General features: G+C 35.7%; 1 pseudogene; it reads left to right on the forward strand.

Annotated features, from left to right (window-relative positions):
* Positions 1 to 9,350: 9,350 nt before the first annotated feature.
* LOC121255012 lies at positions 9,351 to 13,566 on the forward strand (annotated as a pseudogene).
* Positions 13,567 to 13,799: the final 233 nt, after the last annotated feature.

Below are 13,799 nucleotides of genomic sequence, written 5' to 3' on the forward strand. Positions count from 1 at the left end.
TGCGGCGTAGTTTTTCGATTTTTCTCACCCCTCTAGCGTCCTTATTGGTCCGTTGATGTCCCTCCTATCAAAGGACTGAGAGTCTCCTATACATTACGTCAACTACACCGACAAGCACTCAAGAGCAGGATACTATTCTAGGAGTCTCCAGATCGATGAGTTTCATCCCTACAGCACATTCTCTCATGCAAGTTACGTCCAGATGAGCCTACCCATGGGCCGAGTTGGAGAGTTTATTTGTTTTGGATTGGGCCTTTGGTTCTTATTTTTTTTATTTCCATTCTCAGGTCTATTGGGACTGAGGGAGAAAAATCTCCTTACACTATATGTTCCTACAAAAAGTTTCGACATATATATATATATATATTTTTATTTAATGATTAAGAAAATATTTTTTTAATAATATTGTAATTTCTTTTTAAAAAAATGTTGAAGGGAATTAAAAAAGTACATAAAAGAAAAAGATTACACTAATCGGGAGAATTCCCGATTATATAATAAATTAAATATAATATAAAATAAGTGATATGTTAGAATGTTACGAATATATATTCTAATACGAAAATATTCGAACATTTTCAATGTTTCTGTATATATCCCGGCATTAAAGCCCAAATAAAAGTCAAAACAAAATGTTGTTGTAAGTTGTAAAAACGAATATCATATATTTCCATTACATCCAAAATCTTGTTGCATCTAAGCATTTAATGATCCATCGACCACCATCAAACTGATGCAGCAGGTATGATATATCATTTTAACGCGGGCGGATAAAGTGGCTTGGAAGCGTGGTGTATATATATAGGAAAATGCTTATTCAACCGATGGTTTATCGATGTTTGACCGATAATTTTTTTTTTTAATTTTTTTATTTAGTTTAAGAAAGTGAATATTATTTAATTTATATATTTTTTATAAAAAAAATTATTTAAAAATGTAAAAAAAAAATACTTGAAAGAAATGAAAAAAAAAAAAAGAAATTCTGAAAATACACTCTATCGGTTCACCATCGGTTGGGATTATCGGTTCCAGTAGCACTATATATATATATATATATATATATATATATATTCAATTGGAAAATCATTTGTTCTTTGGGTCACACGAAAACTTAATTTCAAAATTCCTTTTCACCATCGAATCATTGGAGTGGACACATAGAAGTCCTTGAATCTCAGTTGTTAGTTTCAAAATAAATGATTGAGATTTGTTACATTATTTAATAAAGGAAAAATCCAAAATCAGTGATAAATGAGAAAGAAATATCATAAATGATAAATGAGAATATACAAATCTCGCGTATTTTTAAAAAAAAAAAGAGTAAATATGAAGTTTACATAAAAAAATTAATTTTTTAATAATATATATCACTCATTTTCAAAATAAATTTACGACACTTGTATAATTTATGAATGTATTATAATATTACCAAGCTTCCTAAAATAACTCTTATTATATATAGGTGGTTCAGAAAACATGGGATTCAAACTTTAATAAATAAGAAAATAAATGTGAATTAAAAGTTGAAGAAAGATATTTTCAGAAAAATAAGGACAGTGAAGTAAATGATTTTTTTTATTTAAAAAAAAATGAAAGCAAAGTAGCAGTCATTGAGAATGGTAGGCATGGTAAGTTGGTGCATGGAAGGTGGGAAGAGGTGAAATAAAATAAATTAAAAAAGAGTGAGAAGGGGTAGCTAAGGAGTGATGAAAAGACAGAGAATGTTCCTACCGACCTGAAAAAAAAAATAGGTGGATGAGGAAGTGAGAAAAAAGAGGGTGAAAGAGGTGGTTGGGACATTGAATGCAGGTTCCCTACAATCTTATGTTGTGCGAAATCGAATGCAGATGAACAGTTCCGGATATTTTGTTTTTTATTAAACTTTTTTGAAAAGAAAAAAAATAAACATAATACTTTATACAATAATATTTTAAAAAGAATGATATTTTTATAAAATATCTTATAAAACTGATATCATTTTATAAAAATATCTTTATTTTATAACATATATTATAAAAAATGTTATGTAAAATGTTGTATATTTATTACTACTCGTGTTTATAGATTAAGATATTTGCATTTATTATCAAAAACTTAAAAAATTCAAGTAGAGATGTAGATACATAAATTAAATCTTACAAAATTTATAACTTATATAATAATGTCCAAATTATTTATACAGATAATAATAAATATTGTAAGACTCGTTTCATGTATCTTCCGTTTTCAAATTCCAACAAAAATTTGAGAGAATTCTTTTTGATGGGAATCAACAGCCAACAGGTAGTGTGTAGTGTGTAGTGATGGTTGCCAGAGAGTGATTCATCGCAGAGAGCGAGAGCGAGAGCGACTACGGTGTTTCGGTTTGGGTGTAGTGTGTAGTGATGGTTGCCGCCAGGGGCCCTTCTGGCTCTACGGTATCGGCTGGGCGACTAAGGACCTTTGTCGATATGGTGGGGCAGTCTCCACAACCACTTCCGGTGGTTGACGTTCCTCTCCGTCCTGCTAAAGTCATTGATGGTGAGTTCTGTGTTTATTTTCAAAGAAAGAGATAGACAGATCTGCGGTGCCTTTCAAGTTCTCCATGGTCCTGAAATTTTTACGTCAACGTCCTACATTAGATGTGATTCGATCGTTCATTCGCAGTCGTTGAGGATTGGAGTCTCAGCCGGTGGTATCGACTATGCGAAGGCCTCGTAATGTGTTTATTGGTTTTCAAATGAGACGGATTTAATAAAGGCACTATCGAGTAAAGCTATGGATATTGATGGAGTTGCTTATAGAGGTTTCCATTGGCAGCTAGTTTTTAATGAAGATAAAGAACCATCTATGGTGCCTGTTTGGGTGGTTCTTCCTGGTTTACCACCAAACTTTTACCATGAATCTTTTTTAAAGAATATCACAGCCCATATTGGTCAGTTTTTGCGTCGGGATAACTCAATGAGGTGTGCCACAAGAACGGATGGGGCTCGGGTATCTATCGAGATGGATGCGGCGCTAGAACCTATTCATGGGGTCTGGATTGGGATTCCTCATCAGGAGTCTAGTTTTAATGTTGTGATGGAATATGAGAACTTGCCAGCGTTTTGCTGCCGATGTAACATTCAAGGGCATAACTCAAAAACTTGCCACTGGAAGTAGGGCTGAGCACCGACTATTTCAGAGTTGGAGGCCCAACCTCCAACTCCAACTCCGAGACATACAAAATCTGCTCCGACTCCGACTTGTCGGAGCAGAGTCGGATTTTTTGATTTTTTTTTTTTTTTTTTTTTGTCTTTTTTAACTTCATATTTGACCCACTTTTTAAAAAAAAAAAATTTGTGAGCTTTCAAATTTCAATTTTCTCAACATTACAATATAAACTAATTAAACTTTTGATTATAATAAAAAAATACAACTAAATAAAACAAGTAACATACTAACTTTTGATTAAACTTTTGCTATAGTGATTTTAATTTAGTATAACTATATAATAGTATTAGTATAAATATTATACTAACTATATCACTAATAGTATTAGTATACTAATACTAGTATATCACTATAGTTAATAGTACCCCATAGTAATATAACTATATTAGTATTAGTTATAGTGATTTAAATTTTAGTATAACTATATTAGTATAAATCATAGTGATTTAGTGTAGTTATAATACTATAAGTTATAACTATAGTCTATATTAGTATTAGTATTAGTTATAGTGATTAGCATAATTATATATTAGTATTTGCTATAGTGATTTTAATTTAGTATAACTATATAATAGTATTAGTATAAATATTATACTAACTATATCACTGATTGTATTAGTACACTAATGTCTAATACTAGTATATCACTATAGTTAATAGTATCATATAGTAATATAGTATTAGTAATTAATACTATAGTGATTTATATAGTAATTTATATATAGGCTTAAAGTGGTTTACTAATTTATATATAGTAATTAATAATATTAGTAATTTATATGAATAATACTTTAGTTATTATACATTAGTATTATATGTTATTATAAATTTATAGATTAGTGTTTATCCATTAGTATTACAATATTACATGTTGATGTTATTATGCATCTTAGTGTTTATAGTATATTATATATACATTAGTATTATATGCTATTATACTTATACATTAGTAATTTAGTGTTACGTGGTAGTAATATTGTAAATTTGTAATAGTATGATATTTACATATAGTCATATACTAAACTATTATTAGTCAATTTAGTCTATATATTATAGTATAAATATATTATTTAACTAGTATATTATTGAGTTTAACTAATTATATAAGATATAGTTGTATAAAATTTAAATAATTAATATATAGAAAAACACATCTTTTTATAAAATATGTATAAAGCCGGAGGCGGAGGCGGAGGCGGAGTCGGAGGGCCACGTCGGAGGCGAAGGCAGAGTCGGAGGGTCGGAGTCGGATCGGAGTGGAGCCGGAGTCGGTTCATCAATGACTCCGACTCCGACTTCCAAGAGGAAAAAACCTCCGACTCCGACTCCGACTTGTCGGAGTCGGAGCGGAGCCGGTGCGGAGTCAGATTCAGAATTGGATTGTCAGATTTTTGCTCAGCTCTAGCTGGAAGGATGAAGGTAAGAAGAAATTGGTTCGAAAAACAAAAGAAGGAGACAAACATGTAGACATGGGCAATCAAAACATGGTGAACCAATCTGGGAAGGAGATTCATGATTTGGTGGGTCCGAGTAATACAGATGATGACCAACATGTAGACGTCTCTCTACACCTGGATGGGAATGGAGATGGTTTACCATTAACTGTCATGGAGGTAAATGATTTGAAGGTACCATTAACTGACGTTGTTCAAAATGCAGGTGTCTCTTTGCACCAGGAGGGGAATGGTGAAGGTCTGCCGTCAAACATGGTTAGGATTGAGGTAGAAGAGGGAGAAATAAATGATGGGGTTTTGGAAAACATGATCTCGCTTGAACCGTTGATTGAAGGAAATATTTTAGCGATAGAATCACTGCAGACTCCAGGTTCTGAGAGTGTGTCGGAGGTAATCGTGTATGTTGAAAAAGAAAATAATAGGAGGGTGGATGCAGTTGGGAGTGGACTGGGTGGGTGTCAGATGGTGGGTGCAAAGGATCAGCTACAGGTGCAGGTGAACAAAGCTTTATGTGAATCTGTACTGCATGGTGGGTGGGTGTCAGACCCCGAAGGCACTGCTGTAGAACATTTGAGTAAAAGGAAAGGCTATATATCTGATAGTGATTCTCCCAAAAAGAAAAATGATGGCAAGCAGGAGAAAATTCTTCGTAGCTCTACTCGGGTTCCTAGCAAACCTTCATGTTTGAATTTATGACGTGTACACCATTATTCTGGAATATCCGTGGTCTGGGATCGTCACGGAGGAGGTTATGTAAGTTAGTAAGGAAGATGAAATTGAACTTTCTAATGGTGGCTGAGCCTTTTGCTAGTGAGTCCAGGATGGTAGTCTTAAAAAATAAATTGAAGTTTGAAAACTGTTATTCAAATCAAAGCCTTAGAGGTAAACTATGGCTGCTTTGGGGGGTGGTATGCAGATCTCGATAATAAATACCAGTGCCCAACATGTTACAGTTGTTATATTCTTTGAATCTCGATGGATTTATGCTTCTGTAATCTATGTTAAATGTAATCATATGGAACGAAGGGAACTATGGAGTCGACTCCAGCAGGAAATGCCACAAGATGCACCATGGCTATGCCTTGGTGATTTTAATATTATACGTGGGGATGATGAACACTATGGGGGCAGACCGCGTTTGAGAGTAGCGTTGGAAGAGTTCAATGTTTTCATTGATTTCTGTGGCCTTTGTGAAATGAAAGCTACTGGGAGCAAGTTCTCTTGGTGTAATGGGCAGCAAGGTCTGGCTAGAAGCTGGTCAAAGTTAGATCGTTGTTTAATGAATTTTGAGGCAGCTGCAATGTTGCCTAATGCTTTCCTTAATTACCTGCCACAGACATCATCAGACCATGCTCCTATGTCTTTTATGTTGAAGCCGATTGTTTCTCGTTATGGTCCTTCACCTTTCAAGTTCCAACAGATGTGGATATCCCATGAGGGATTCAGAAATGTGGTTAAAGAAGCATGGCAGGAAGATTATGGAGTGTTGGGTCTTTATGGCTTAGTTTGTAAAATAAAAAAACTGAAGCATGTCCTCAAGGATTGGAACGCTCATGTTTTTGGCCACACGGAGACTAAGATTGCAAGCTTGGAAAAGAAAATAGAAGGACTAGAAATGCAGATCCAATCAGGTTTCTCGGAGGAGTTGGAATCAGATTTATTAATGGCAAAAGAAGAATTAACTCTGTCGATGCAAAGGGAAGAAACTAGACTATCTCAACAAGCGAAGCTCAATTGGATGGAGAAGGGGGAGGCATCTACCCAATTTTTTAAATCCTTTACTGCTATGTCGAAGCCTCTTATGCAGGAAATGAGATTGAGAGATGGCTCTGTTTTAGATAGCCTCGAATAAGTCCACAATGGTGCAGTAGAATATTATAGTACCTTTCTTCGGGCTAGGCCTTGCAGAGAGTTACCGGACCTTTCGCCATATGTTGAGAGTGTTGTCTTGGAGCAGGACAATAGTGGGATTCTAAAGCTCCCTTCAATCCAAGAGGTGAAGAGGCCATGTTCTCTATTCCGGTTGATAGTAGCCCGGGCCCGGATGGCTTTGGCTCTAGTTTCTATTGGTCATGTTGGAATATAGTGGAAATTGATGTGGTGAGTGCAGTAAGAGAGCTATTCCGTGGGAGTCCCATGCCACGGTTTTACTCGGCATCTTATCTTGTCTTAATTCCAAAGGTGCAACATCCTTTGGGCTTTGACAAGTTTCGACCGATAAGCCTATGTTATGTGGTATACAAGGTTTTATCTAAGATTCTAGTTAAAAGGTTGTCTCCTATCCTGAGTAGAATCATTTCTCCGAAGCAAGGAGCTTTTTTGGCAGGTCGTAGTATTTTTGAAAACATTGCTTTGGCCCAAGAAATGATTCATATGCTTAATAAACCGACTCATGCTGGGAATGCTTTTATAAAAGTGGATATGGCAAAGGCATATGATAGCATTTACTAGAATTTTCTCTTACATGTGATGAAAGCTTTTGGTTTTTCCTCGGGGGTTTGTGATCTGGTTCAGAAATGTATTTCAACCCCATGGTTCTCAGTTGTTATGAATGGTACGTCGAAAGGTTTTTTTCCAAGTGGTCGTGGTCTACGCCAAGGGGATCCTTTGTCGCCTTTCTTATTCATTTTGGTGGAGGAGATGCTATCTCGGTTGTTGAAGCATAATTTTGAAGCTAGAAAAATCATTCCCTTCTCACATCCGCGAGGTGCTCCGCTCATATCCCATTTATTGTATGCGGATGACGTTATTGTTTTTTCTAATAGAGGGACACCCTCCCTTAAAAGAATCAGGGACATTTTCAATCTATATGAGGATTCGTCTGGTCAAGTGGTGAATAAAGAAAAATCTTCCATTTTCTTCTCTAAGTATATCCCTTCTGGTAGGCGAAGACGGTTATTGCGATTAACATCTTTTACAGAAGGCCTTTTTCCTGTGAAATATTTGGGGGCTCCATTATTTTCTGGTCGCTTAAGAGTGTCTCATTTTGATGATTTGTTGGGCCGTATTAGAGGGCGTTTGGAGGGTTGGCAATCCAGAATGTTGTCTTCTGGTGCTAGAACCCTCCTGTTACGGCATGTAGTGGCTAGTATGCCAGTCCATCTTCTTTCTATTGTGCAAGCACTAAAGGCTGTCTCGGTGTCTTTAAATAGGATCATGAGTAGCTTCTTCTGGGGATCCTCAGATGGGAAACCAAAACGAAAGTGGGTCGCCTGACATAGGCTCTGTAAACCTAAGCAGGAAGGGGGGCATTGGACTAAGGAATTTGGAGGAAATTCAAGCTTCTTTGTTTATGAAATTTGCCTGGAATTTGCTTACACAAAATTCTTTATGGGTTAAATTTGTCTCAGCAAAGTATATCAAAGATCAGCATATCACTCTAATTGATTCAAAGAAAGGCTCGAATTTTTGGAGATTATTATGGAGGCAACTCCAAAGGTATTGAGTAATTCGGCATGGCATATACGGGATGGGAAGGTTTCCTTTTGGACAGATAACTGGCTAAAGTCGAGAGCACTAGTGGATGATTTAGTTATCTCTGATTGGCCCAGGTTGAAAGTGCAGGACTGCCGACTTCATAATGGTTAGGATGTGGGTTTAATAAGGAGTTTGGTGGGTGATAACAAACTGGAAGAAATCCTAGAGTGTCTTGGCGATCATAAGGAAGGTGCTGATATACTTATATGGAAACCGAATACCAATGGACAATTTTCTTCCAAATCTGCTTGGGAGTGTGTACATGTTAGAGGACCAAAATCATCTTGGTCTGACTGGTTGTGGAACTCAGCTCTATCAAAAAAATATTCGATTACCTGTTGGAAGGCAATGAACTCTTGCCTTAGTGTGGATGGCCGTGTGAGTGCACTGGGGATTCCGATGGTCTCCAAGTGTGAATGTCGTATAGGGGGAAACGTGGAGGATCAGGATCATGTTCTTGCTACAGGGTTGGTGGCAAAGGAAGTATGGCGCCGTGCTTCAGTACAACTAGGTATGCCATTTGACCCAGACCAAAAATGGAAAGATAAAATGGAACTTTGGTTCCGAAGGGCAGCACATTCTTCTCAAACATGTAATTTGCTGGGACTTGTACCTGTTATTGTAACATGGTCTCTATGGGTCTAGAGGTGTAAAGCGCGCATGGAAGGAAGAAGAAATTCGATGGAGTCCCTTTGGTTGTCGATAAAAGTAGCCATTGCTTGGGTGGGACTTCAAATTAGAGCTGGAAAGAAATGGCATGCTGGTGATGAACAAGTGTTGCAGGCTTTCTCTATCCCGTTGAAGACTCTGAAACGAAAGCAAGTTAGTCTTGTTCGTTGGCACAAACCTGCTACTGGGTGGTCTAAAATAAATGTAGATGGTAGTTGTCTAGAAAATCCAGGACGTATGGGAGCGGGGGGAGTCATAAGGGATGATGAAGGGAGTCTAACGTTGGTGTTTGCGGAATGTTTAGACCAAGGAACAAATAACGCGGCAGAACTCTTGGCACTTCTTTTTGGCTTGAGACAATGTAGAGAGATAGGAATTCATAAGGTGGAAGTGGAAATGGATTCCCTTTTAATTGTAAACTGGTTGGAAACAGGAAGATGTGGTATTTGGTATTTTGAAGATTATTGGGAGGAAATTCAAGGAATTCTTTCTAGAATGTAGGTTGTGATTCGGCACATTTACAGGGGAGGCAATGTAGGGGCGGATTATTTAGCGCGTATGGCCTCTGGGAGATGTTCTGGGAAATGGCTACAGTTCGATGATGTTCCTCATCGACTCAAAGGAATAATGAAGGTTGATAAGCTGGGTCTTCCAGCAATGTGATGCTAAAAGTTTGTAGTGATAGTTTCGATTGTTATGTTTTGGTTGGTTGTTTTGTCCTTTAATGTACCTGGTTCCCTCCCCCTTAGTGAGGTTTTTAATAAAAAAAAATGCGTTAATGCAAAAAAAAAAAAAAAAAAAAAGAATTCTTTTTGACGTGAAAGTTTTTCACGTTAGCTACAAGAAAAAATTATTAATATTTTGACATACTTAAATTTATAATGAGTAATGCAAAAAAATAGTATATTAATGCTTCCTAATAAAAAAGATGATGTACGGTCTCGTTTGGATAGTGAGTTAAGATTAGATGAAATGAGTTTAGATGAAAGTTAAATAAAATATTGTTATAATATTATTTTTTTAATATTATTATTGTTTTGTGAATTGAAAAAATTAAATTATTTATTATTTTGTATGAAAAATTAAAAAAATTATAATAATGAGATAAATGCTTTCAGAATCTAAACGGAGTAATATACTTGTATGAAGCACGAATTGTTGAATAGTCACTGTTTTCAAAAGAGAAATAAAATATATAACTAAATCAAATAACTTTAAATCAAATTTTAATAAATAGTATCTTTTAGAGAGTGTGACTTAGAGCATTAACATTGACTTCATCAAAATTATATTTAAAATTTGATGAAAAGTACATATTTTTTATAAATTCAAAACCTCTCTATCCACAATCCCACATTGGATTAGCTATTAGATTTATTAAAATATAATATAATATTATTTTTTTAATAATAATATTTTTAATTTTTTTTCATATTTTACAATTACACTAGCCATATGTTCATTAATAATTTAATTTGATATTTAAATTATTGTTTCCCAACTAATTTTTTTTCTCAACCTAATTATCCAACAAACACATTTCACAAATTAATTTTCAAACTCAAACTAATAGTCTCATGTATTTTGTAATAAAATAATAGGATAGACTTATGAATAATGAGTCTTCAAATATGAAGATGAAACTAAATTTACTGTAGCTCAAAGCTTGAGTTTTGAGTTTTACAAAGCCAATGCCAGCGTCTTTAACTCTCAATCCATTCAAATTTTAGACTTTTTTTTATTTTACCGAATCTGCTGCCAGTGCTCTTAGAGCATGCATTGGTAATGTTGCAAATCCAAATTTTGATTAGAATTTGAGATTTTGGCTATAGTCAAAATTTTTAGAGGTTAATCCATATAAGACTAGTCATCTTAAAGTCAAAATAGTAATATAATATTATATATTTTAATAATATTTTAAAAAAAATTAACATTTTGTAAAGACACTTGCACTAATATTAAAATTTAATATTAAAAGAGAGAGGTAGTTAGATGGAAAAATCATAAAATATTGATTTGGTCATTCTACAGTAACTCTCCAAATATATGACTATGGGCCCTAAATTACTATGGCTCAAAGTTTGACAAATATCCATTTGGCCAGTCCAATGTATTAAAAGTTTTAACTAAAAAAAACTAAAATTTGTATTTGGACTTCGACTTGCTAGCCTTTGCCAATACTCTTACAGCATCTATGTTTCAAATACACTATTAGAGATCTTATAAATAGTATCTTTTAGTGAGTGTGACACCTAGCTCAGTCTTAAACGTAAGTTTACAATATTGAAAAATACTGTTTTATAAGAATAGTGTTACACTTACGTAAGTTATGTTTACAAATAAATATAGTGTTACACTTACGTAACTTACGTTCAACACTCAAATTCTCTAATGTCACACTTACATTTAAGACTGAGAGTGACATGACATTAGTCATTTCTATGTTTATACGTTAGTAATAAGAAAACATTGTTGGATATGAGATGAACTAGGTGCTGGACTTCTATATGTGGAGCCTGATTGTGATTGTGACGGTCAGTTTAATAATCCGTCCCGAATGTATTACAATTGTTTTTGGATTTTTAATGAAACTTAGGTCCAAGCGTCTTGCATGCTAGTAATTAAAAACAAATAATATTTATAGTTTTCAAGTGTGTAGTTTCTGTGTATTTTATTTAAAAAAAATGGATAAATGAATCCATATAAAAATTTATTTTTTTAATGATGATAAACGTAAGTTTACAATAATAGAGTATTTGTAGTTTTTCTCTAAGCTCATGGCATTTGAAATAGAACTATCACCATTGTATTTGTGAGTTTCAAATGCTTGCAAAATTGTTACAGCCGGGGGATCGGCATTGTAAATGGTCGTCCTGGTGATGCATGTTTTGTAGCCGCGGGGCCACGATGGATCCTGTACTTGTGGAAGGGAAAGGGGAAGAAAGAGTGATGCGGTGATACTGTCACCTCCGATGCCAAAGTCAAGTTCTTCCTCTGGGTCTAAGAAAACTAAGGAGATAGAGGAAGTTAGGAAGGTCGCTTTCCCGTGGGGTTTCTTGGTGGCCACAATGATCGACTTTGCCTCGGATGTCGGGACGTTGCTGCCATTCCTATGGGCTACAGAGGTCCAATCTTGTAGGGACAGGACCCGTCCTGTTTGCCTCCCATTAATACTTGGTGACCGGAGGAGCCATCGTCTCCTTTTCCCTTCCTCGCGCCCCTGGGTTCCTCTGGGCCTTCCCCTGTTGGAGGTCATGGGCTCGGCCCGGTTGAGCACAAAATCCCCTTTCCAGTCCCCTTATATACTGACCCGCCTCAAGCAATTGAACAATGATACAGAATTCATATGATTTTAGGACAAAATGCAGTTGACTGTATCGTGTAGAACAAATATATCCATTTTCGTATACGCATATCTCCATCTACACCATATTGTTCGACACTCTAGAAGTACCTCCACTTCATTTCCATATCTCCTCTTAACTCTTTTAACTTGCTCCAAACTGTTATATTAGATTGAACTGGAGGACCCTTCGGAGAACGTTGGAGTTAAATTGGTAAGACAGGCTCGTGCCAAAACAAATAACCTTGCTGGGTACTGTTCCACTACTTCAGCCATTCTTCCCCAGGGTCTGATTGCCGAAGAAGGCGTGGAGGTATGAAATGGATGTTGTGCACGAGTTGCCTGTCTATTACTTTACAACACAAGTGTTTCTTGTGAAGTATTATAACATTGTGCTATAATGCAGGCTTTCTAAAACACTAGGTAGTGGAAGGCAGGGCTTTCTACTATTGAACTAGTGCCAATGCTGAATGCTCTTTCTAAAAACTTGGAATTAGTTACATAGTAGAGATCAATATGAAGCCAAGTTTTGAGTGCCGTGCAGTTTGTCGCCGTTAAGGCCTTACCAACTAGGCGAGGCGGCATCTTTGAAAAAATCATATAGGCAGGGCTTGTTAATTATTTGGTGAATTGGCTTGTGTGCAGTTCTTATATCTTACAGCTATATTTATGTTTTCTCTTTATATTAAAGGCACTTCTGGTGTGAAATAGTGTATTAGTAATTTAAATTAAGTGCCTCCACTACATTATTCTAAACATCATACTTTTTTTCTAGATTATTGCTGCTGGTATGAATCCTGTTCAAATTGCTAGTGGGATTGAGAAGACTGCAAATTCCCCAGAGAGGTAAACAAGTTTATCTTTCTTATTTTGGCTTCATCAAGAAACACTGTAGTCATTTGCTTTAATAAACTGCAATACATGTAACATTTTCACATTTGCAGGTTGAAGATCATGAAATAGCACATGTTGCTGCAGTTAGTGCAGGCAATGATTATTCAGGGGGAAACATGATTGCTGATGCTCTTCGACAAGTGGGAAGGAAGGGAGTAGTGACAATAGAAAAAGGGAAATGCACCAAGAACAATCTACAAGATTGTAGATGGAATGCAATTTGATCTTGGATCTTTGTCCCTGTACTTTGTAACTGATCGACAAAAGATGACATTGGAGTTCCATAACTGCAAGGTAGGAATTGCAAAATTAATAGAGTCTTGCATGCTTTCCCACGAAGTAATAACAGAGTTTATAAGTCTTTGATTGCTGTTACTTTTGGTCGACAGAAAAATCACAAACTCAAAGGATATGTATGGAATACTGGACATTGCTGTTGATGAGAAGTATCCCATTCATGTGATAGTTGCAGAGGGCATTGAGAAGGAAGATCTTGCTCCACTAATCAGAAATAAACTCGGGTGTGCTAAAGCCTAAAGGCAGCTGCTATTAAGGCTCCAGCCTTTGGTGAGCGCAGGATGACATTGCCATCTTGACTGAAGGTAGTAGATCAAGTACCGAATCTTAGATATCATAGCGTCCTTTTTCATATTGATTATATGTCAATTAAACTAGAAAATCCACTTCCTTCCTTTGGAATTTGGATTGTAAAAAAGAAAGTTAACTCTAACTTTGTTAGGCGTTCCAGTTACCCATATCCTATGCCTATG

The sequence above is a fragment of the Juglans microcarpa x Juglans regia genome, chromosome 3D, assembly GCF_004785595.1.
Source record: "Juglans microcarpa x Juglans regia isolate MS1-56 chromosome 3D, Jm3101_v1.0, whole genome shotgun sequence".
Lineage (NCBI taxonomy): Eukaryota > Viridiplantae > Streptophyta > Magnoliopsida > Fagales > Juglandaceae > Juglans > Juglans microcarpa x Juglans regia.